At 47.9% G+C, this 23790-nt stretch overlaps 1 long non-coding RNA gene across 1 annotated transcript in view; it reads right to left on the bottom strand.

The window, feature by feature from the left end:
- Positions 1-19015: 19015 nt before the first annotated feature.
- The window catches only part of LOC143692778 (uncharacterized), a 5493-nt gene continuing 718 nt past the window's right edge, over positions 19016-23790 (bottom strand). The window contains exons 1-4 of the long non-coding RNA XR_013180339.1: positions 23367-23790; positions 22123-22186; positions 20506-20627; positions 19016-20096 (exon numbers count right to left, since the gene is read on the bottom strand). The exon at positions 23367-23790 is cut by the window's right edge and continues 718 nt beyond it. This is a non-coding gene — a long non-coding RNA (uncharacterized LOC143692778). The remainder of the gene's footprint in view (positions 20097-20505; positions 20628-22122; positions 22187-23366) is intronic.

The raw sequence follows: 23790 nt of genomic DNA on the forward strand, positions 1-23790 counted from the left end.
ACTCAGCTATATTTACTGCCGATTTAGAGGAAAAAAAACAAAAAAAAAAAGTGAACCAGAAACGCCTACAGTAGAACTTTAAAACAATTGCTTGGATAAAAGCAGCTCATGGAACATGAAGTAGAAAAAAAGCGAAACCAGTATCAGACCTGCCTATTTTCTTACCATTGCACAAGAAAATCCGACAAGCGGTAGAAAGTCACTGCCTAAAACCGATCCTAGGATGTAACCGAGAACAATGGAGGCATTTGCTAATCTAAACGGAAACCTTTTCCGGACCCTAGTGTCAAATCACACGTTTTGTCTCTCAGCAGCTCGAGGCTGGAGAGCATTTCCCCTGGGGGTCGGGAGGGCAGGGGCACAAGGGGCTGAGTTTGCCGATCGCACCTGTGCCATCAGAAGGATCCAGCCCGGCGCTCCTTGCGCTCGCCATTCTCCGGGCCATCGCTGTGTTTTACTGCTCAGCGATGCCGCTCCATCTGTTTGCGTGGAAGAAAGAGCCACGAGCACTGAGGCACTCAGCAGCCGTGTCATGCCAGCGATGTCGAGCGCTCTCTGCTCGCAAGGCTGAGCACGCCGCGGAGCCGCCTCCGCAGCCGCTCGTCCGCCCCCGCCCGCAGCAGCGGCAGCGGCCCGAGGGAGACGGCTGCAGCTCGGCGGCTCCCGCGCCTCCGCCAGCCCGAGGGCAGCCGCCGCACAGTGACCGCGGCAGCGCCCGGCGCCGCTCGCCCGGGGCGGCTCCTGCAGCTCCCGGCCCGCGGCAGCAAAGCACCGCCTGGCGCTCCGCCATCGGCGGGCGGCAGCGCGCCCCGCCCGAGCTCAGCCCCCGCCACCGGGACCGCTGAGCGAGGCCGAGGCACCGGGCGGACGCCCCTTCCGCGCCGCTCGGCTCCGTGCGGGCGGCCGGACGGAGGCTTCGCCCCTCCGGCGTCGCTGCCGCGGCTCCGTCCCGCGTGGGACAGGCGCCGGGAGCTCCCCGCGCCCAGCCCGCTCCCCCGGCACGCGGCCGCCTCGGCCCGCCAGCCATTCATATGGCGCGTCGGCCGTTGCGTCAGACGCCGCGCTTTACGGCCGCAGGGCCTGACGGGAGTTGGAGTCTCGGACTGACAGCCACCGCTCCGTTCTCCGCCACCGGGAGCGGCGCTCCCGCCAGGGGATCAAACGGCTCCTTCGCTCCTGGGCGCGGAAGCACCTTAGGCAGCACCGCCCCTCCCGAATGTCCTTTCTTTTCCACTCCTAATCTTTTTTCTTTTTTTCACTCTGTTTTTCACCCCCTTTTCCACTTTCGCGCTTTCTTTTTCACTCTCACCCTTTTCCTTTTTCATTTTTTTTCTTCCTTTCTCTTCCTCCTTTTTTTTTCTTCCTTTCCTTTTTCCTTTTCTTTCTTTCTGTCTGTCTTTCTCTATTTCTTTCTTTCTCTCGCTCTCTTCCTGTCTCTCTCTTTCTTTCTTTCTGTCTGTCTTTCTCTATTTCTTTCTCTCTCTCTTTCTTTCTTTCTCTCGCTCTCTTCCTTTCTCTCTATTTCTTTCTTTCTGTCTCTCTTTCTGTCTCTCTTTCTTTCTTTCTCTCTGTCTCTCTGTCTCTCTCCCTTTCTCTCTGTCTCTGTCTCTCTTTCTTTCTTTCTCTCTTTCTCTCTCTCTTTCTTTCTTTCTGTCTGTCTCTCTGTCTCTCTTTCTTTCTTTCTCTCTTTCTCTCTCTCTTTCTTTCGTTCTCACTGTCTCTCTTTCTGTCTCTCTCTCTCTGTCTCTCTTTCTTTCTTTCTTTCTCTCTGTCTCTCTTTCTCTCTCTCTTTCGTTCTCACTGTCTCTCTTTCTGTCTCTCTCTCTGTCTCTCTTTCTTTCTCTCTTTCTTTCTCTCTCTTTCTTTCGTTCTCACTGTCTCTCTTTCTGTCTCTCTCTCTCTGTCTCTCTTTCTTTCTCTCTCTTTCTTTCGTTCTCACTGTCTCTCTTTCTGTCTCTCTCTCTCTCTGTCTCTCTTTCTTTCTCTCTCTTTCTTTCGTTCTCACTGTCTCTCTTTCTGTCTCTCTCTCTCTCTGTCTCTCTTTCTTTCTTTCTCTCTTTCTCTCTCTCTCTTTCTTTCGTTCTCACTGTCTCTCTCTCTCTGTCTCTCTTTCTTCCTCTCTTTCTCTCTCTCTCTTTCTTTCGTTCTCACTGTCTCTCTTTCTGTCTCTCTCTCTCTGTCTCTCTTTCTTTCTTTCTTTCGTTCTCACTGTCTCTCTTTCTGTCTCTCTCTCTCTCTGTCTCTCTTTCTTTCTTTCTCTCTTTCTCTCTCTCTCTTTCTTTCGTTCTCACTGTCTCTCTTTCTGTCTCTCTCTCTGTCTCTCTTTCTTCCTCTCTTTCTCTCTCTCTCTTTCGTTCTCACTGTCTCTCTTTCTGTCTCTCTCTCTCTGTGTCTCTTTCTTTCCTTCTCTCTTTCTCTCTCTCTCTTTCGTTCTCACTGTCTCTCTTTCTGTCTCTCTCTCTCTGTGTCTCTTTCTTTCCTTCTCTCTTTCTCTCTCTCTCTTTCGTTCTCACTGTCTCTCTTTCTGTCTCTCTCTCTCTGTGTCTCTTTCTTTCCTTCTCTCTTTCTCTCTCTCTCTTTCGTTCTCACTGTCTCTCTTTCTGTCTCTCTCTCTCTGTCTCTCTTTCTTTCCTTCTCTCTTTCTCTCTCTCTCTTTCGTTCTCACTGTCTCTCTTTCTGTCTCTCTCTCTCTGTGTCTCTTTCTTTCCTTCTCTCTTTCTCTCTCTCTCTTTCGTTCTCACTGTCTCTCTTTCTGTCTCTCTCTCTCTGTCTCTCTTTCTTTCTTTCTCTCTTTCTCTCTCTCTTTCGTTCTCACTGTCTCTCTTTCTGTCTCTCTCTCTCTGTCTCTCTTTCTTTCTCTCTCTTTCTTTCGTTCTCACTGTCTCTCTTTCTGTCTCTCTCTCTCTCTGTCTCTCTTTCTTTCTTTCTCTCTTTCTCTCTCTCTCTTTCGTTCTCACTGTCTCTCTTTCTGTCTCTCTCTCTGTCTCTCTTTCTTCCTCTCTTTCTCTCTCTCTCTTTCGTTCTCACTGTCTCTCTTTCTGTCTCTCTCTCTCTGTGTCTCTTTCTTTCCTTCTCTCTTTCTCTCTCTCTCTTTCGTTCTCACTGTCTCTCTTTCTGTCTCTCTCTCTCTGTGTCTCTTTCTTTCCTTCTCTCTTTCTCTCTCTCTCTTTCGTTCTCACTGTCTCTCTTTCTGTCTCTCTCTCTCTGTCTCTCTTTCTTTCCTTCTCTCTTTCTCTCTCTCTCTTTCGTTCTCACTGTCTCTCTTTCTGTCTCTCTCTCTCTGTCTCTCTTTCTTTCCTTCTCTCTTTCTCTCTCTCTCTTTCGTTCTCACTGTCTCTCTTTCTGTCTCTCTCTCTCTGTGTCTCTTTCTTTCCTTCTCTCTTTCTCTCTCTCTCTTTCGTTCTCACTGTCTCTCTTTCTGTCTCTCTCTCTCTGTCTCTCTTTCTTTCCTTCTCTCTTTCTCTCTCTCTCTTTCGTTCTCACTGTCTCTCTTTCTGTCTCTCTCTCTCTGTGTCTCTTTCTTTCCTTCTCTCTTTCTCTCTCTCTCTTTCGTTCTCACTGTCTCTCTTTCTGTCTCTCTCTCTCTGTCTCTCTTTCTTTCCTTCTCTCTTTCTCTCTCTCTCTTTCGTTCTCACTGTCTCTCTTTCTGTCTCTCTCTCTCTGTGTCTCTTTCTTTCCTTCTCTCTTTCTCTCTCTCTCTTTCGTTCTCACTGTCTCTCTTTCTGTCTCTCTCTCTCTGTGTCTCTTTCTTTCCTTCTCTCTTTCTCTCTCTCTCTTTCGTTCTCACTGTCTCTCTTTCTGTCTCTCTCTCTCTGTGTCTCTTTCTTTCCTTCTCTCTTTCTCTCTCTCTCTTTCGTTCTCACTGTCTCTCTTTCTGTCTCTCTCTCTCTGTCTCTCTTTCTTTCCTTCTCTCTTTCTCTCTCTCTCTTTCGTTCTCACTGTCTCTCTTTCTGTCTCTCTCTCTCTGTCTCTCTTTCTTTCCTTCTCTCTTTCTCTCTCTCTCTTTCGTTCTCACTGTCTCTCTTTCTGTCTCTCTCTCTCTGTGTCTCTTTCTTTCCTTCTCTCTTTCTCTCTCTCTCTTTCGTTCTCACTGTCTCTCTTTCTGTCTCTCTCTCTCTGTCTCTCTTTCTTTCCTTCTCTCTTTCTCTCTCTCTCTTTCGTTCTCACTGTCTCTCTTTCTGTCTCTCTCTCTCTGTGTCTCTTTCTTTCCTTCTCTCTTTCTCTCTCTCTCTTTCGTTCTCACTGTCTCTCTTTCTGTCTCTCTCTCTCTGTCTCTCTTTCTTTCCTTCTCTCTTTCTCTCTCTCTCTTTCGTTCTCACTGTCTCTCTTTCTGTCTCTCTCTCTCTGTGTCTCTTTCTTTCCTTCTCTCTTTCTCTCTCTCTCTTTCGTTCTCACTGTCTCTCTTTCTGTCTCTCTCTCTCTGTCTCTCTTTCTTTCCTTCTCTCTTTCTCTCTCTCTCTTTCGTTCTCACTGTCTCTCTTTCTGTCTCTCTCTCTCTGTCTCTCTTTCTTTCTCTCTTTCTCTCTCTCTCTTTCGTTCTCACTGTCTCTCTTTCTGTCTCTCTCTCTCTGTCTCTCTTTCTTTCTTTCTCTCTTTCTCTCTCTCTCTTTCGTTCTCACTGTCTCTCTTTCTGTCTCTCTCTCTCTGTCTCTCTTTCTTTCTCTCTTTCTCTCTCTCTCTTTCGTTCTCACTGTCTCTCTTTCTGTCTCTCTCTCTCTGTCTCTCTTTCTTTCTCTCTTTCTCTTTCTTTCGTTCTCACTGTCTCTCTGTCTCTCTCTGTCTCTCTTTCTTTCTTTCTCTCTTTCTCTCTCTCTTTCTGTCTCTCTCTCTCTCTGTCTCTCTTTCTTTCTTTCTTTCTCTCTGTCTCTCTCTTTCTTTCTCTCTGTCTCTCTCTGTCTCTCTTTCTTTCTTTCTCTCTCTCTTTCTTTCTTTCTCTCTGTCTCGCTTTCTGTCTCTCTCTCTCTCTTTCTTTCTCTCTCTCTCTTTCTTTCTTTCTCTCTGTCTCTTTCTTTCCTTCTTTCTTTCCTTCTTTCTTTCTCTCTTTCTCTCTTTCTCTCTCTCTCTTTCTTTCTTTCTCTCTTTCTTTCCCTGTATTTCTAATCTGGGATTTCCATTCTGGCTTTAGGATAAAAAAGCAGCAGTAGAAACGTTCAGGCTACCGGGGAGTGCAAAAAACCCCAAAACGGTAATGATTTTAGGAAAACTATTTCCTCCATGGGAGCCTGAAATTTTCTACAGCTGCAGGTGACATCGAGCTTTTATTTCTTCTTCTAGATAGTTTATACTTAATACTCTATTTATACAGCGCCCCCTGCCGTCTTCATGGGCGCACTGCAGGCACAGCGCCCTTTGCCGCCTGCATGGGCGCACTGCCGGCACAGCGCCCCCTGCCGTCTGCATGGGCGAACTGCAGGCAGAGTGCCGCCGAATGACGTCACCTCGTCGACACGGCGCCCCGCCCCGGCCCCGCCCCCAGCGCCCCTTGGAAAGACCCCAAGGCGTAGCCGTTTTGCCAGCTGCCTGATCAAAATGCCGACACCCACCTCGAGCCCTAGAAACGATTTCCCGCGACGCCGAACCCTGCAGGCGAATCGGAATGCCATCATCGCAATTGAAACGCCGCAGAAAAGCTCGTCGGGGCCGCGCCGGCATCGGTGTTCCGTGCAGGCATTCCGGATAGACACACCGCCGGGGGCCCTCCGTTCTTCCGCCCTTTTGAGAAGGTCAAACAAACTCCGCCACGCGCCACGCCCAAGAGGGCTGCCTGGCGGCGGCGCCGGGCTGCAGTACCGCGCTCTGCCCACAAGGCGGCAGCACTGCCGCCCACCCCAGCCGGGGGCGCCGCGCGCCTTGGGCCTGCGGGCGGCCAAGGCGGCAAAAAGGAACAGGGGCGATCCCCCCCAGAAGCTGCTCTGAAATAAATGCCCCAAAACAACCAGGAAGAAGAAAAAAATCCTCCTGCCTCTAACCTAATAGGATAAAAAAAAAAAAAAAACCAAAAACACCAAACCAAACCCAAACCCAACAATTTCTTTTAAAAAATACGTAAATATTTTTTAAAATAGTTTTTCATATTAATATTCACCTTTCTATTTATAATGCGTATTGATGTATATTTATACATTTCTATTTATAAATAAATTTCTATTCTATATTACATCTCTCCCTAGTACTTAAATTTATTTCTCTATTTTTATACATATTTTTACATAGTAAGTATATATTTGTTAGGATTTTTGCTTCTGTAACGTTTACATTATTTAAAATAATTCCCCTGCCCCTACCCGGATAAAAGCCAAAAAGAACCCCCTTTAATTTCGACTGCATTTAAATTTGTAAAAAAATTATTTTTTTTTCATCTTTATATCCACATTTATATTTCAAATGTATATTGATGTGTAATGTTGATTTTTACATTTATAATTTCCGATTTTTTATAAGTTTATATTCTATTTTACATCTGTTCCTATTTCTTCTATTTATTGACATCTTTTTATTCCTATCTTTCTATATTTCATCTATATTTCTGTGTTAGGATTTTTACTTCTGTAACTCTTCCATTATTTAAAATAAAACCCCTGCCTCTACCCAAATTCAAGCCAAAAAGAACCCCTTTCTTTTCAACTCTATTTCAATCTTTTTTAAAATTGTATCTTTCAGGTTCATGTTCACATTGACATTTAAACTGTATATCAATGTATACTCTTATTTGTATTCTATATTACATCCCTTCCTATTATTTCTATTTCCTTAGGTTTTATATTTATATCTTGATTATCTATCTCAATATTTAGAAACAGGTAAGAGTAATATCTATGTTCATATTATTTCAAATAAAAACCCTGCTTCTAACCCAAGAAGAGCCCAAAAAACCCCAACCCTTTCTTTTAGACAATATTTGAATAGATTTTACCCCTAGGTTTTCCTATTGATAGTCACATTTCTATTTATAATGTGTATTGCTTACTGATCCATTTCTCTTTATCAATGTCAATTTATAAATCAATTGATATTCTATATTCCATCTATTCCGAGGACTTATTTCTATATTTTTATACGTATTTTGATTCATTGATTATCTATTTCTGCCTTCAGATTTTCACTTCTGGAACACTTGTGTTATTTCAAATAAAACCCCTGCCTCTACTCAAACAAAAGCCAAAAAAATCCCTTTCTTTCCAACTATATTTACATCTTCTTCTATTTCTATTCCCATTTCTCATTTATATTGCCACATAAGGTCATTTCTATTCTATACTACAACTCTTCATATTACTGACATAGATTTAGATTTCAATTTCTATCCATAGTTTCGTCATTTCTCTTTCTAGACTTATGATAGATTTCTATCTTAAGATTCACATTTCTATAATACTTCTATTCTTTCAAATAAAACCCCTGCCTCTAACCAAACAAAAACCAAAGACACCCCTTTATCTAAACCATATTTAAAACTCTAAAAATCATCTCATTTTTCATCATTCTCTTCACATTTACTTTTATAATTTTTATTTATTACATTTGTAGGTATTATACATACTAGAGAGAATACCTTTTAATAGAATAATAGATATATAGTATTTTTATATCCTAGATATTCTTTTACTTCTATTTCTTTATATTCAATATTTAGAGAGATCGGTATACGCGTTATATATTTGGAGATCTGGATTTTTATTTTTATATTATTTCTATCTAGAAAAAAAACCCCAGCCTATAACCTAATAAAAAAAATCCCAGAAAATCCCCAATTCCTTTTAACTCTATCTAAATATTTTTATATTTACAACCGATCTTTATATATCTTTGTATACATATATAATAGACTATCGTTTCTATAGATTAGCATCTGTTACAATAATATACTATATAGTATAGTTTTATGTGTTTATCTATTTGTTTTCTATATTTATGTTTACCACTATCATTTTATATTTGTTTTTATATTGATATTTATTTCTACTTTAATTAATCTATATATTAGACCGTATCAATTCATTAACCCAACGCATCAGAACCACACAAATACCGCGCCTTCGGCAGCACCGGTACGCAGCCCACGCTCATCCCATCGCAGCGTATCCAAACCAAACCTATTTCTAGGACTAACAGAACAAAGACCCCACAACATTTAACCCTAAGAAAAACTCAAATCAACCGAACTGTCAAGACATTTGAAATCCCACTATAACTAGCCCAAAAGCTCCGTACATTCTCATCATAAACTTCCTCCTCAACCAATGGCTCAAAACCCCAAAAAACTCAGATACACATGGAAAATGACAGAACTGCTAGTCAAAACAAACACCCGTGAAAAATTAAATCCAACCAACTCACTAAACTCAAAACCCTACAACTGACCCTAAACATTACTAAAAAAAGCCCCCAAAGCTCTACCTTGAGGCTAACTCACAAATAATAACCAATCATCTAGAAAGGTTATCTTCCAAATTTTAAAACAACTCATTAAAAGCATGAAAATAAAAAAAATCGAAACTATTAAAATACTAAGAAATATCACTACCCAAATTGAAAGACACATTGCCTCTAGAAACCCACCGTCTACAAACGCCCCTGTCCCCCAAAAGAAAACCAGAAACAAAACAGCAAAGCAGAAAGAAATCGGAACTTAGGAACGCTAAAACCAGAACGTTCAAGAAGTTCCACCATATCCCTGATCGTACACCGACTACAAACAACGTGAAACGATACAAACAATTCTTAAAGACCGCCTTAAAACCACTACATTAAAAACCCTTTCAACAATTCAAAACTGCATTGAACAAAAGCCATCTCATAAATTAACACCCAAAACTCCAGCAGCCCAGCTGGCCCTACCAAATCTCTCTGTTGATACACACAGTAAACAAAACCAAAATCCCAGGAATACCTGTCAGAAGTCTAGGAAAGAAACCTCTTGAAATTTATCCTACCTCAAATACAAACCAACCCGTCCAGAAAGTTAGCTTCACTCAAAAAAACTATTTACACAGAGGTAATAAGACCAAGAAATAAAACAACACACCATATAACGAACCACCAACGAATACAACAGCGAAGGAAAAAAAAAAACCACTTTTTTTTCTTTTTTTTTTTATTTCAACTAGCTTCCTTTATTAGCTAGAACCAAAGATTTTGCCAGGGCTGTAACAACAACAACAACTTCTTTTTCTTCTTCTCCTTCTGAAATGTCCCTTCTCCTTCCCAAATTCCTTACAACTTCTGCGTTTGAATCCAAGCCAAAAGCAAAATTCGTGCACTTGTGAGTCCGGTGCTCCTGTCAGATTCTCTGTCTCCCTCCACATCTTCTTACACTTTCAGTCTGAACGCTGTCCTGCCCTGATGAGTTTGACAGAAGAATTGGCACATGTTAAGAGAGCATTTCCCTCCCTCCCTCCCTCCCTCCCTCCCCAGAGCTGGTTTCCTTAGCGCATTTCAATCGATCCCAAGCCCGCAATGATGCGCGCTCTGCCGGAAAGGGGAAACACGTGCTAGTGAACAGCAGCTCAGAAACAATTCTTTTCTAATGTTACCTGCTCTACTTGACTGCTCGCTAACACAAGTCTCATTTTACCATTGCAGGGAGAAGGCTGTAGGAAAATGTCTGATGAGCAGCCACAAAAGGCCTCGCTCCCTGCTACACAGCCTGCAACAACCTCGGCAGAGCGGAGCAGCCAAATCACCGCGCTCTCCTTGCCGTGGGCAAGGGTAGAAGATGACTGGGGGAGGCACATAAAAAGAAGGGAAACGCTCCTATAAATGCACAGCCATTTGCTTTCAGAAGCCCAGAGGTCAGGATCTTCTCTAGGAAGCCAGACGTGACATGATATTTCTAAGATTTTCTTCTTCATCGAAGGAAATGTACGTACATACCCACTCTTACAAACGTACCTACGGTTCTGGGGTTTTTTTTCTTCTGAAGCTCCAAGAATGATTTCCCACCTTGATTCATTCAGAAGAAACGGCCCCTGTGACTCAGGTCAGAAGGGCGGCCTGCGTTTTTGATCACGACAGCTTTTGGCTTTACCCTGTGAGCAGGAGCAGCCAGAGCTGAGGCTCAGCAGAGGCTGACCCCGGCCAGCCCCTTCCTCCCTTCCCCGTGTCACAATGACTTCCAGGCAGAAGGATGCAAAGCAGGTTTGTGTCTTTTCTCTTCAGTGCCAAGAGGTAAAAGATGTAGGCTTTGAAATAACTAATGACCCTCTCTTGGAACTCTCCCAAGGACAGTTTGAAAGCAAAGACAGAAGATTGCTGCTAAATCCATATGGGATAAGGATGAGAGCAGCAAGGATCCGAGGCCAGCAGCGTTGCCAGGCAGTGTCACGTCCCTGCCACCTTGTGACAAGGCACACAGCTGCAAAGCCCCAAAGCCTGCAAGCCCTGCAGCTGCCGCACGGATGGACCTGGTTCCCTTCCCAGGTGCCCAGAGGGACACCCGAGGGCAGGTGTCGTCCCCCGCCCCCCGAGGGCGCACCCAGAGCCCCGGGCAGGGACGGAGTCACTGACGGCTCTCTGGGGACGAGACCCTCCCTGCAGGTGACACCGGCTTGTCCTCTCCCTGTGGCACAGGGACCTCCAGGCTCTAGGACCAGCCTCATTTTGTCAGCATCCAGGTGCTGTGCTAGAGCCAGAGGGGTCAAGGCTTTCCAGAACCATAGGATCCGTAGGATCCTTGCGGTTGGAAAAGCCTTCTAAGGACATCGAGCCCAGCTGCTGCCCCCCCAAGTCAGGTCCCTAAACACCACATCTTGACATCCTTGACATGTCTCCAGGCATGGGGACTTTCCTGGGCAGCCTGCTCCTACGCCTCAGCACCCTTTCAGGGAAGAAATTTTCCCTCCAATCCAATCTAAGCCTTCCCTGCTGCAAGTTGAGGCCATTTCCTTTTGCCGTGTCACTTCTTACCTGGGAGACCTCGGTACTTCAACCTTACCTGCTTCCTCCCTAGGCGGTCTCTGGCTTGGCTGGAGGAGAGGAGAAACACTCCCACCACAGGAATGGCAGCTCAGGAGGTCCCACACCAAGGCCAGGGGGAGCAGCCGTCCTCGCCAGAGCTCGCACGTCCCTTCTTCTCAGAGATTGGCTCTGCTTTTCTTCCTGGGCAGATCTCTGCTGAGTGCTTCACACTTGCCTGTTTGGAGGAGGGGGGGAAAAGAGGTTAGCCAAGTTTTTTATCCAGACTTAGCTGCTGGCTTTGCCTCCTCCTGACTTCCTTCTGCTAAGAAAACAGCTGCCTTTGGACTTCTAGGGGCAACTTGCACGTCATGCCTGAAAAGGAACTACAGAAAAGCGCCTCATTTATAAAGCCTCAGCCAAGAAGACAGACAGCCATGGCAGGCACCAGGCCAGCTCTGCTCCTCCTTCAAGTTGTTCCCAAAGCTGCTGGAAGAACTGAAGGCTACTTTGGCCTTCCATTGCTCTGCTTGTCCCGAGAAAGAGCTTTGAGTGTTGTTACCCCTCCAGAAAGGAAGGGCCTTTCTGTCTCACACGCTCGGTGACACAAGGCTACGCAGCCTCTGCTCCAGGTGGGAAGGGCTTCCTTCCTCCTCTGGCACCTGGCTGGCACAGGGCACAGGTTGCTCAGAGGTCCCGGGGCTGCCCCACCGCTGCAAGTGCTCAAGGCCCGTCGGTGCTCTGCGATGAGGCTCTGAGCAAGCTGCTCGATGGAAGCACGTCCCTGCCCACGGCAGCAGCAGCCTTGGAATGAGGTGATCTTTAGAGCCCCTTGCAACCTGAATTCTTCCATGATTCTGGGAACTGAAAAAAGCGGGGAAAGAAATCTGTAAAGGTCACTAAATGCATCAAAGCACATCCCCATGGATCCAATCCTCAGCAGCCCATGCAAGGCAAGGTCAGAGCTCTCTGCCCACCGAGGACACGGCAAGCAGCACGGACCTTTCTCCCACTCTCCAGCACGGAGAAGTGGGAAGCCAGAGGGAGTCCGTCTGTTTACAGACACCGGAGGGCGGCGGGACGGGGCGGGGCGGGGCGGACGGTCTTACCTTGCAAAGCTGGCGGCAGAAAGGGCGGGCAGCGCCGCCGCCCCGCCGGGATTTTCCGGCCCGCCGTCGCTTCCTGGAGAGGCGCGTGTGCGGGCTCGGGGGGGGGTGCAGCTCCGTTCCGACGGCGTTCGCCCGCCCCCGCTCGCTGCCCCCGGCCCGCGGAGCGCTACGACCGCGCCTCCGCCGCCCGCCGAAAGCGGCCCCGCCGGGCCGCCCCCCCCCCCGGCCATTCTTCTCAGCCATCGTGTCCCTTTTGCACTCCTGAACGTCTTTCACCCCTCCCGGCCATTTACCGAGCCCGCCCCGCCCGCCCCTCGCTCCCGCCCGCCCCTCGCTCCCGCCCCTCGCCCTTGCCTCGCTCGGCAGCCGCGCCCTTGCCCCGCCCCCGGCAGCCAGCGGCGAGGGGCAGGGCGCTGGCTCGGGGGGCTGCAGTACCGGGCTCTGGCCACAGGGCGGCAGACCCTCGGGTCCGCGATATCCCCGCCCTTTTGGCCGCCATTTTGAGAAGGTCAAAAAAAAAAAAATCCCGCGACATTGGCGACGCGCCACTCCCAACATGGCGGCGCAGAGAGGACCCCCCTCGGGCGAGAGAGGCGGTTACTCACATGCCGGTCAGAAACACGCCAAAATACGCCCGCCCGCGGCGCCACTGACCACACAGCCCGTGTCGGGTACACCTAAAACGCAAGAGAAAATCCCGCCGGGGCTGCGCCGGCGTCCGTGTTCCGTGCAGGCAGTCCGCATAGACACACCGGGGTCCTCCGCTTTCCCGCCCTTTTGGCCGCCATTTTCAGAAGGTCAAACAAACTCCGCCACGCGCCACGCCCAAGAGGGCTGCCTGGCGGCGGCGGCGGGCTGCAGTACCGCGCTCTGCCCACAAGGCGGCAGCACTGCCGCCCACCCCAGCCGGGGGCGCCGCGCGCCTTGGGCCTGCGGGCGGCCAAGGCGGCAAAAAAGAACAGGGGCCATCCCCCCCAAAAACTCCTCTAAAAATAAATGCCAGAAACCTGCCTCTTACCAAACAAGAACCAAATAAGCCCCCTTTCTTTCATGCCTTCTTGAAATAAATTTGATAGTTCTAGTTTTCCTAGTTCTATTCACACGCATATTTAGACCGGACAGTGATGTGTTACGTCCTTTATACCATCTATTATGCCTATTCCTATTATCTGTATTTATTCATACTTTGTGGTTTTAGCAATATCATTATATATTGACTGTATATTTCTCGACTTCCATTTAGATTTCTATCATACTTTTATTCTTCCAAAAAAAATCCCATCTCTAACCAAACAAATACCAAAAAACCCTTCTTTTCAACTCTATTGAAATAGTTTTATATTTAGAGCTTGCATAATTAGATTCACTTTTATAGTCACCGTTTATACTGATGCATTCCATTCATCATTACATATCACATATCTATTATTCACATCATAGAGATAAATCATTATTTTTATCATGTACCAAATCTACTGCTACAACTTCTTTTTTCTAATATTTTCAATTTTTATATCCATCTTGATGTATTCATGAGATCTTTTTACAAGTAGATTTCTACCTTTCTATCATTTGTATTTGTAGTTTTTATAATAAAACCCCTGCTTTTGCCAAGTAAAAAACAAAACCATCCTTTCTTTTAAACTACTTTTAATAATGTTGTTGTATTTACAGTTACCATATCTATAATGTTTTAGATATTATATCATAGTGATGTACTAGATTTATAGCCGTTTCCTATAATATACCATCATAAGATCTATACGGTATCACTTGTATTACGTGTTGTATGGATTTATGTAACTTTACATTTACAATCCTTTAATAATTTGATCTATATATCTGCATAGATTCGCAACACATTTCTAGATTTAAAATTTCCTTTGAGCTGTGTTTATATTTAGCATCTCTATTGATATATCTATCAACATACACAATGCTCTTTGAAAAATACAATATCTTATTGGAATATATCATGACTTAAGTTACCTGTTAAATTTTAAATAGAGATCGAATAGATCAAAATGAAAGTTTATTCCCATTTCTACACATCTACTCGTTTTGTTTAAAGATAGCTATCCTTAGAATTTTACATTTAAAATCCAATTCCTAAATGCAATGACAAAACAAACAGCATCGAATTCCCACCAATGTCTTCCAAAACCATCAAGATACCTCCACCAGCCAAACGACTGCCAGCGAAAAAAACACACAACACTCTTTTCACTAACAGTTCTCATCACATCAGAAAAATGGAACCAAACGAAAAGAAAACCCTGGAGAAACACACGCAGCAAATCACAAAAACCTCTAAAAAAACCCAAACCAACTCGCTCAACTCCAATCAGTGCCACTGACCCTGAACGTTATTTTAAAAACTAACCAAAATTCTACATCTACACTAACTCAAAGAATAAGCAATACTCTGTCAAAAGAACTTTAGAAAGCGAACTAATGAACGAAATAGAAAAAAAACAAAAAATCTCAACCACTAAAAAATAAGAAAATAACTACCCAAAAAAAAAAAAAAAACCCAACTTAAAAAGACCCACCATATAAATACCCACGTTCCCAAAAATAAAACTGATCAATAACCACCAAATACGTCAAAGGACAACAAGAAACCAAAAGAAAAAAAAAAAACAAAAAAACAAAAAAAACCAAAAGAAAATACATTTGTAAAACAAAAGTCCCCCAAACCAAAGCAACTTTAATTTACCTCAAAAAAATTATTCCCAACTGAAGAATAAACGCATAGAGCCTCATTCGATCAAAATAAAAATACCACCCAGAAATAAACACAAAGCCGAAAGAGAAACGTAACCATTGACAAGATCTCCCAAATGATCCGTCACAATAAAACGTACACTACAATCAAACAAACCAAAGAAATAAAAGCCCTGGAAGACGAGAAACACAAACGCAATTAGAGAGATTTTAAAAACCCCGCCGCTATTAACGACACGACGCCACCTCGAACCCACCGAAACAAACGCTACACGCCCACGCTAATAAAAGCCACGGCGACAGAATTAAAATCCGAGCCGCTGCTTCACGCAACGACCCGTAGAAACCATTGCACGCCTTTAAAAACAGAATAGCCCGGCAAAAAAAATATCCGACTACGGAACTCGATTCAAACCAAACCTTTATCGTCACCACCCGAAGAACCGAGAACCGTACCGGTCAGGAAGAACGCCATAGCCCTTAGCGCACACCCACTGCGACCAGAACAAACCCGTGCGATCGATCCCTACAAAGCACCTCCGAACCACGACACCCAAGAACTTGCGGCAGCCCAACCGCGCGCTGCCGGCCCCGGACGGAGCGCGGCTCCCGGCGGCAAAGCGGCTCCTCCGGCGGCTGCTCCGGCGCGCAGGGGCGGCGCCGCCCCGGAGACCCCCCCGCCCCCACCCGCTCCCCCTGCCCGGGGGGCCCCGGCGGCGCCCGAGCCCCGCGCCCGGAGCGGACAGAGCGGCCGGCACCGGCCGGGCCGGCGCAGCAGCGCCCGCGCCGCCTCTGCCGCCCTTGGCCGGCCCGGCGCCAGCTGCCCTCGGCTCCGCACGGCGGCTCGCACCGGCAAAGCGGCTCCGCCGCTGCCGCGCCAAATTCCCCGTGCGCCTCGGCACCCGCCCGGCCCGGGCCGGCAGCGCTCCCGAGCGGCAACGCTCCGGCCCGGGCCGCGGCCACAAGAAGCGCCCTCAAATGCAGCGGCACAGCCCGACTGCAGCCCTGCAAACGCCGCCAGAGCTGCGGCTTCCCGCAACTCAACCCCGAAACTGACGCCGCGGGCGGCGCTCACCTCGCTTCAACAAGGGCAAAGAAATGGCTTCTCCCCTTCAAGTTCATCCCCTAGGAGAGCAGAAAAGAAGGGGCTTTCCTCCAATGAAATCCTTCAAGCCATGTGCAAGGGGGGATTTTGACCTCCATTCAAACCCTTGCTAAGGAGGGACACCAGCGCTGTCCCCTCCATTTAAACCTTAGGATGATGAAAATGGGCTGGCTACCTTCAAATCAAAGCCATCCGATGACAACAATACTTTGCCCATTCCCGTTCAAATGGAACGCAGGGATTCCCTGTCACCCCTGGGATACCCCTAACAGCCGGGAAAAGGCAGCTTTTCCTTCAATCGACATCCTTGGAACCGCAAGCGAAAGCGGATCCCCCCTAGTTCAAACACAGACAATATTAGGAGAGTAGCTGCTTGCCTCTCCTTCATTTCTTTTGTCTTCACAAGCTCCCTTTTTGTTCCTGGGGAAGCGGGGAGGGGGGACTGCCAAGATCCAATTGAAAAGGGAAAGGACCAAAGTCCCCGCTCCAAATCCACACGCCCTCAGCCGTTCGGCTGCTGCTTCCCGGCGCAAAGATTCGTCCCTCGGCACCTCCTTGAAGCGATGCTCCGCGGATCCAAGCGCGTATCCAGGTGTTCGCCCAGACGCTGCGAGAAGCTCTCGCAGTCCTTCCATGAGACAGCCCCGGGAGCCCCCCCGTGAACCCCTCTACTCAGCAGCTCCATGCAAAAGGCAGCTGAGGCGAAGCCTCCCCCTAAAACAGCCTCGCACCCCCCCCCCCCCGGCAGGAGCCGGCCCCTCATCATCCTCACAGCTCACACCTGGGGCTGCTCCGAGCCCCCCATCATCCTCACAGCTCACACCTGGCGCTGATGCCGCTCTCCAACAGCGCCTCTCCCCGTCCAGCACACAGCCCGCTTCTCACAGACACAGAGCCAACAGAAATCTGCTCCGGGTGCTGGCTTTTCTGAGTCCGTCTGCTTCCACAATTCAGACACGGACGTGCGCTGATGGCACTGAGGGAAAGCTTTCCAGTGCACAAAACTGTCATTCTGGTAGCGCGCTTTGAGACGCCTTCAGAAAAAGCAGAATCAGCGCCGCCTCCTAAGAGCCCTGCTGAGGAACCCCGCCCTCCTTGGGACACCCAATGCAGCAGAGCTCGAAAAACGAGGGCAAAAGTCAAGCTTGGAGTGGAAAAAGACAATAGAAATACAGCAGCCTTTCAAGAAAGCCTTCACACAGTAATAGTGGGAGCCGGTCACGTTTCTTCTTTCCTTGCTCTCTGGAATGACATCAATACGAAATAAAAAACCCACACGAAACACAAGGCAGAGCTGGGATTTTACACGTCTTCCTTTTGGCTCTCGGGATGACAAGCGCCTCTTCCGGGACTGCGACACGCTTTGGGCGCTGGCAGAGAACGGAGGCAAAAGGTGCCAGAGAGCCCTTTCTATCGCCTTCAGCCCCTGCAGCTGTTCTGAGGGTTCCAGGGCACAGCTCGGTCCGTTCCTAGATCAAAACCTCACGGCAATATCTTCAGAACTACTACCCATCTCCAGTCGGAACCTTCTACATTCCTGTAAACAAATGAGTGCATAGAGAGGGTTTCTCCCCAGCTGAGTTTAGAGACCAATTCCTATTCTTTAGCAATACCTAGAAAACCGAATGCCTTGCCAGGTTTTAGCATCCTACACCCACTCACCCCTCCCTGTGCATTTGGTGGCAGCTTTGGGTCCCTCCGGGGGACGGCACCCAGCGTGACCCCCGCCCCTCGCCCGCCCCCCACCTGCTCCTGCACCGCCGTGGGGCTCCCTCTCCCGGGCACCTTGGGGTGCCCCCAACGGCATCAGAGCCCCGAGTCTTCACCCCGCCTTTCCCTGACCCCCAAAGAAGGCTCCGAACGAATCCGACTGCCCCGGACAGCAGCGAAGCGCTTCCCCCAAGCCCTTCCCACACGTGCATGGCCCCAGCAAGGGATTCTGCTGCAACAAGAAAGGGGGGGCAGCCCCCAGAAGGCTTGAGGTTCCTGCCCAGCCTCGCTGTCACGGGCCAGGGGCAGCGAGAGAGGGAGCGGCACAGACGGCGGGGACGGCCCGGCACGGAGCGGGGGCCGCTCTCAGCGCGATGCCGGCAAAGCCGCAGCTCCGGCGCTGTCGGCCGCGCTGCTTGAGCGGCACGGGGGGATCCGCCGAGAGCCTCCGGCCCCGCGCGGGGACTCCCGCAAGGGCCCAGGGGCGCCGGGCTCCGGCCCTCGGGGCTTTATTCTCCGGCAGCCCGAGCCCCGCGGCTGCGGGGCAAAGAAGGAAAGGGGGCACGGGAAGAGAGGAGCGAGAGCAGGGCACGACAAAGGGCGGCGAGGGAGCTCGGGCTGTGCAGGAAAGCGGCACGGGAAGGGAAAGCCCGGGACGAGGGTACACGGAGGCTGGGCAGAGGAAGGAGACAGGGGGAACAGAAGGGAGTAGCGGGCTAGGGACAGGACAGGAAGGAGCCGGCTTTGCGGGGGGAGAGGGAATGGGGGAAAGGGAGCGAGAGAAGGCGAAGACGGGGAGAAGGAAGGAGGGCTAGAGAGAGGGACAGGCGGGGAAGCCTCCCAGAGCCCCGGCTGCACCCCGAGCCCGGCCCGGCGCCTCGCCCTACCCGGGATGCTGCGGCGCTCGGCGGAGCTCGGCTCGCTCCGGAGACGCTCGGCTCCAGTCGGCTCTTGGCGCCTCAACTCGGCTCTTGGCGCCTGCATTCGCCTCTTCGGCTCCGCTCGCCTCGCCTCGGCTCCCCGACGGCGGGCGGGCAAGCGCCGCCGCCTCCCGTTCAGCTCGCCCGGCTCGGGGCTCTCCCGCTGCCGCGTCCCGCGGGCGGCCCGGCCACGGCGCGGACACGACCGGGAGCGCGGGCTCGGGCAGGAGCTCATTAGGCTGGGAGCGCACTGGCGCTAAGCAGCGCGCACGAGAGCAGCAGGCTCGCTTCGCCTGAGCTCGGCTCGCTTCGCTTCAGGCAGCCTCGGAAGCCTCGCCTCGGTTCGCTCGAGGCCCTCAGGGTCGGCCGCTCTCGCCTTGCTTCGGCCGAGCTCGTGCGATTCCCCCGAAGGCGGCGGCGTTCGGTTGTGTTTTTAGAAATAGCCTCCTCTATCGATTGGATCTCTCTACAGTTAGATTTATATTTCTAGAATACGTCTATTAATCCAAACAAAAACCCCATCTCTAACCAAATAAATACACGAAAACACCTTCTTTTAAACGGTATCGAAATATTTTTATACTTTGTGTAATTATACTCACATTTATATTTATCGTTTCTTTTGATGCAATCTATTAATAATTATCTATAATATCTATAAAATTCTAGACATGTATTTAAAGTATTATCTATATTATGTATCGTATCTACTGCTGCAACTGATTTTTTCTTCTAGTTTTAAACTTTATCTGTATGTATTTATGATATCTTTCTAGACTTAGATTTCTACCTTCATATTCTTTGTATTTATCATTTTTATCATCAAAACCCTGCCTATTGACAAGTTAAAAAAACCGCTTTCTTTAACGATCTAAAAAATATTTTTATACTTATAATTTTCATATTTCTATTTATAATTTGCTCTCTAGTACGTGATAACATACCTGCTCCTGCACCGCAGTGGGGCTCCCGCTCCTGGGCACCTCGGGGTGCCCCCAACGGCATCAGAGCCCCGAGTCTTCACCCCCCCCCCCCTTTTCCTCTAGTTAGAAACTACACTGGAACTTTTTTCTGGAAACAAAGACATGACCTAAATCCTCTCCCCATGTCCTAGACAGACAGATGTTCAGTTCTTAGTTGACTGGGCAGCAGTTTCTTCAATAGAATGATAAACAATATGGAAACGTTTTAGCTACAAGCAAATAGGCAAATCGGAACAAGGTCCTGGTGGCCAGCCACTGCAGTTCTTTTGAAGCAATTTTTTAAACAATCAAATACTGATACCACAAAAAATAAAGCAAAAAGCTGACTACTGGCTAAGAAAGAAGGAAAAATTAACTTTTGACGACAACAACAACATTCCAAGGACACAGGCTTTTTTCCAATCTCAGACCTTATTACTACTACCTCTCTTGGGAATTCTCATCGTGGATCCCAAAAGGAATAAATCCCTCAGCGTGTCCTAAAGCACCAAGGAGCTACCTACAAGTGAAGGTGGCTACTTTCAGTGCAGACACAGCTGATGACACAGCAGTAGCACAGTTCCGTGCTGCACAGGGATAATACTGTCTCCTCTTCTCCAGCAGCTGACTCTCTCCTGCCATGGCTTCTGTAAATGCATCAGAGCACGACCTTAAACACAAACAGGCAAGAAAACACCATCCGAAGTCTTTCATTAAGCAGTACAAGAAGGGTTCCAAGCAGAGACCAACAGAATTTCAAGGAAGCAGTATGCAATTAAACCCCCTCAGACTCGTTCAAGTAGCCGGCAAAATGGAACCATTCAGAAACGACAAAGAAAACCCCCCCAAGTATTTATACAGGAGTCCTTAATGTCAGAAAGGGGATGACAGGTTATGTTCAGATAAGATGAATGTTTATTTGGATCTATAAATAAACTTCTCTCGTGGTCCTTTGCCAAAAAATAGAACCTACAAGTGAACACCTACACCTGCCTCAAGAGACCTAACGAGCCCCTGGCAGCCACCGGCATCAAAGCGCAGTGGATGTTTCTAATCCAGGCTAAGGAGAACAATATCACCTTTTGTTCTCTCCAGTTTGTTTCCTCTGCAGTCCTAGTTGCTTCTTATGATTTTTACAGTCTCTATATCTTCTCGGGCAGCGCTGAGTCTGACGACCGGGATACGAGAGTCCTTCCCTGCCCTACGGAGAGAACCAGGAAAAAAAGTTCAAAAAAGAACAGGGCAGTTTGAAGTTAATACCTCCGACGAGAAGCAGCACCCGACAAACAGAGCAACGGTGAACAAAGCGTGACACCTCCCTGGGGACAGAAGACTTACAAACTCTCCGGGATTTACAATTCCAGTAACCAAGCCCTTCAGCACAGCAGCCAAGTGTCCCATTAGGTGGTGCTGCACCAAAGCATGATCCGAGAGGTTCCAAAGAGTGAAATGCACGTTACTGTCCAAAGACGTAAAATCTTGCAAAATAACAAAACTACAATAGATCTAAACTACAGGGCAAGAGTACAAGTGTTAGCTTGAGGAGCTGGAACCATCCAGGTGAGCAACTGCTAACCGGATCCTCAACAGACTTTGAGGAACCCTTCAGGATACAGAAGGGTTTTCCCCAGAAATTGCACAGGCCGAGTTTTGATAGAAGTGCACTTGCCAGATGCTCAGAAACGTCACCCATCCTCCTCCGGGTGTCCTGAGAGAGCTGCGAATGGCTCTCACCTGGTTTGAGCTGGTTCTGTAAGGGCTCAGGCTGAATTTCACCAGATGCAACCAAACTGGGCAACACCCAGTGGGACAGAAGGAACCCAAAGCTTGTTTTACCCAAAGCTTGGGTAAGCAGAGCTCCAGCAAATACTGAGGAAACGGACAGAACGGGGTAACAAATAATAAACATACCTTTTTTTTTTTTTTTTTTTTTTTTCTTTTCAGATGAGCAAAACAATTAAGGAGAAGGTGAAAACCTCACCATGACTGAACATTTCATCACCTGTAAGCTGACCATCCTTAGCATAGAGGACTCCAAATTTAAAATTCACCGATCCCAGGAAAATAAAACCAAATATTATTTGGTAAACAGTCAAACAGAAGACATAAAAATTTGTTTCCTCTAATCTTTGCATACATCCTACACGTTAGAACATACATTTTATACCATCTCCTACTACACAATAATTTACCTTTAAACTTTGATAGTATAGCATAAAATCATTAACTTAGACGGGTGATCAATTATTATTAAATTGGTGCTTCAAGTTATTTTTGCTGTCAGGTTCAAAAAAACATGACTTCTTTTTACTGTAACGAGCAATTGATTTAGAAGTCATCAAAAGCCCATCCAAATACAAAGCCGTATTCACCGGACGGGTCTGTGAGCAAGAAGTAGTTAGGCTTGTACTCACCTCTTGCCCTTCAAGAACCAATAAATCCTGTCAACAAAAACAGCATCTTTAGCCCCCTCCTATTAAAGATTCTACAAGGATGATGGTTTTATTGGTGTTTAGAAGTTTGGATTTGAAATGGCCAGTTCAATGGATAAAGAGACAGTTTAAGTAGTATTAGATTATTATTATTATTCTTATTAGCTACTGGAAGAAACAAACCAGTAGGATCTATACTTAATTACTTCTATTTCCAGGAAATCATAAAGAAAAAGAACCAAACCAAAAAAAGTCACTTCCTACCTTTTGTATCTCAGGATGAAAAATGTCTCTTGGGCTCTTCTCCAGTTTCTCCAGACTCCTGGCACTGAAATGCAAATGAACGAGTGCTTTATAGGAGGGCAAGTGCACATTCCAACCCCGAACCCCCAACCGATGGCAGTTACAGCGCTTACAAAATGAATCCTTCCCAGAGCCTCTGGGAAATGGAACGGTTTGTGCAACTGCCATTTCTTCCCCAAAATACTAACTCCCAACACTTCCTAAACTGAGTTTGCATTTTAAAAACAGAAATTAGGGAGACTCAGGGTGGAGATCAGGTTGAAATTGATTTCCTTCTAAAGCACAGGGGCTCTGTTCCATCACCCTTCACTTTGGCTCCACACGGAATCACAGGGAGCATTTTAGGAGGGCTCAAGAACCAATTCTATTTCTCTCTTTTTTCTAGTTCTCTCTCTTCCTAAATAATTCAAGGCAAGTCAAATGAAAAAGGACAAGTTCAGCAGCAAATTCACACTTTTTCCCTTTGTCTGCTCAAGAACAGGCTTTAAAACCACTTCTTGCTGCCTTCAACGGTTAAGACTTGCAAAACGGTTTCGCAAGTTTGATAGGTTTATCATAAAAACCACAGAACGCAAGCTCTGAATGACAGGAAAAGGTACACAGGCAAATATCTCAGCTGATGGTGGCTTATTTGTAAACACAGACCTTAACGGAGATTGCACGGAGAATGTTTCAGTGGGACTCTAAGGGAAAAATATTTCCTGAGTACCCTGTAAACAAGAAAAGCTAGGATATATTACAGGACATACCCACGTGTTCTGCATATTCAAATAGGATTATCAATAAAAACATTTAAGAAGGAAGAAAACCAAGGTAATTTTACTCAGCTATATTTACTGCCGATTTAGAGGGAAAAAAAAAAAAAAAAGTGAACCAGAAACGCCTACAGTAGAACTTTAAAACAATTGCTTGGATAAAAGCAGCTCATGGAACATGAAGTAGAAAAAAAGCGAAACCAGTATCAGACCTGCCTATTTTCTTACCATTGCACAAGAAAATCCGACAAGCGGTAGAAAGTCACTGCCTAAAACCGATCCTAGGACGTAACCGAGAACAATGGAGGCATTTGCTAATCTAAACGGAAACCTTTTCCGGACCCTAGTGTCAAATCACACGTTTTGTCTCTCAGCAGCTCGAGGCTGGAGAGCATTTCCCCTGGGGGTCGGGAGGGCAGGGGCACAAGGGGCTGAGTTTGCCGATCGCACCTGTGCCATCAGAAGGATCCTGCCCGGCGCTCCTTGCGCTCGCCATTCTCCGGGCCATCGCTGTGTTTTACTGCTCAGCGATGCCGCTCCATCTGTTTGCGTGGAAGGAAGAGCCACGAGCACTGAGGCACTCAGCAGCCGTGTCATGCCAGCGATGTCGAGCGCTCTCTGCTCGCAAGGCTGAGCACGCCGCGGAGCCGCCTCCGCAGCCGCTCGTCCGCCCCCGCCCGCAGCAGCGGCAGCGGCCCGAGGGAGACGGCTGCAGCTCGGCGGCTCCCGCGCCTCCGCCAGCCCGAGGGCAGCCGCCGCACAGTGACCGCGGCAGCGCCCGGCGCCGCTCGCCCGGGGCGGCTCCTGCAGCTCCCGGCCCGCGGCAGCAAAGCACCGCCTGGCGCTCCGCCATCGGCGGGCGGCAGCGCGCCCC

The sequence above is a fragment of the Agelaius phoeniceus genome, unplaced genomic scaffold (assembly GCF_051311805.1).
Source record: "Agelaius phoeniceus isolate bAgePho1 unplaced genomic scaffold, bAgePho1.hap1 Scaffold_103, whole genome shotgun sequence".
NCBI classification, from domain to species: domain Eukaryota; kingdom Metazoa; phylum Chordata; class Aves; order Passeriformes; family Icteridae; genus Agelaius; species Agelaius phoeniceus.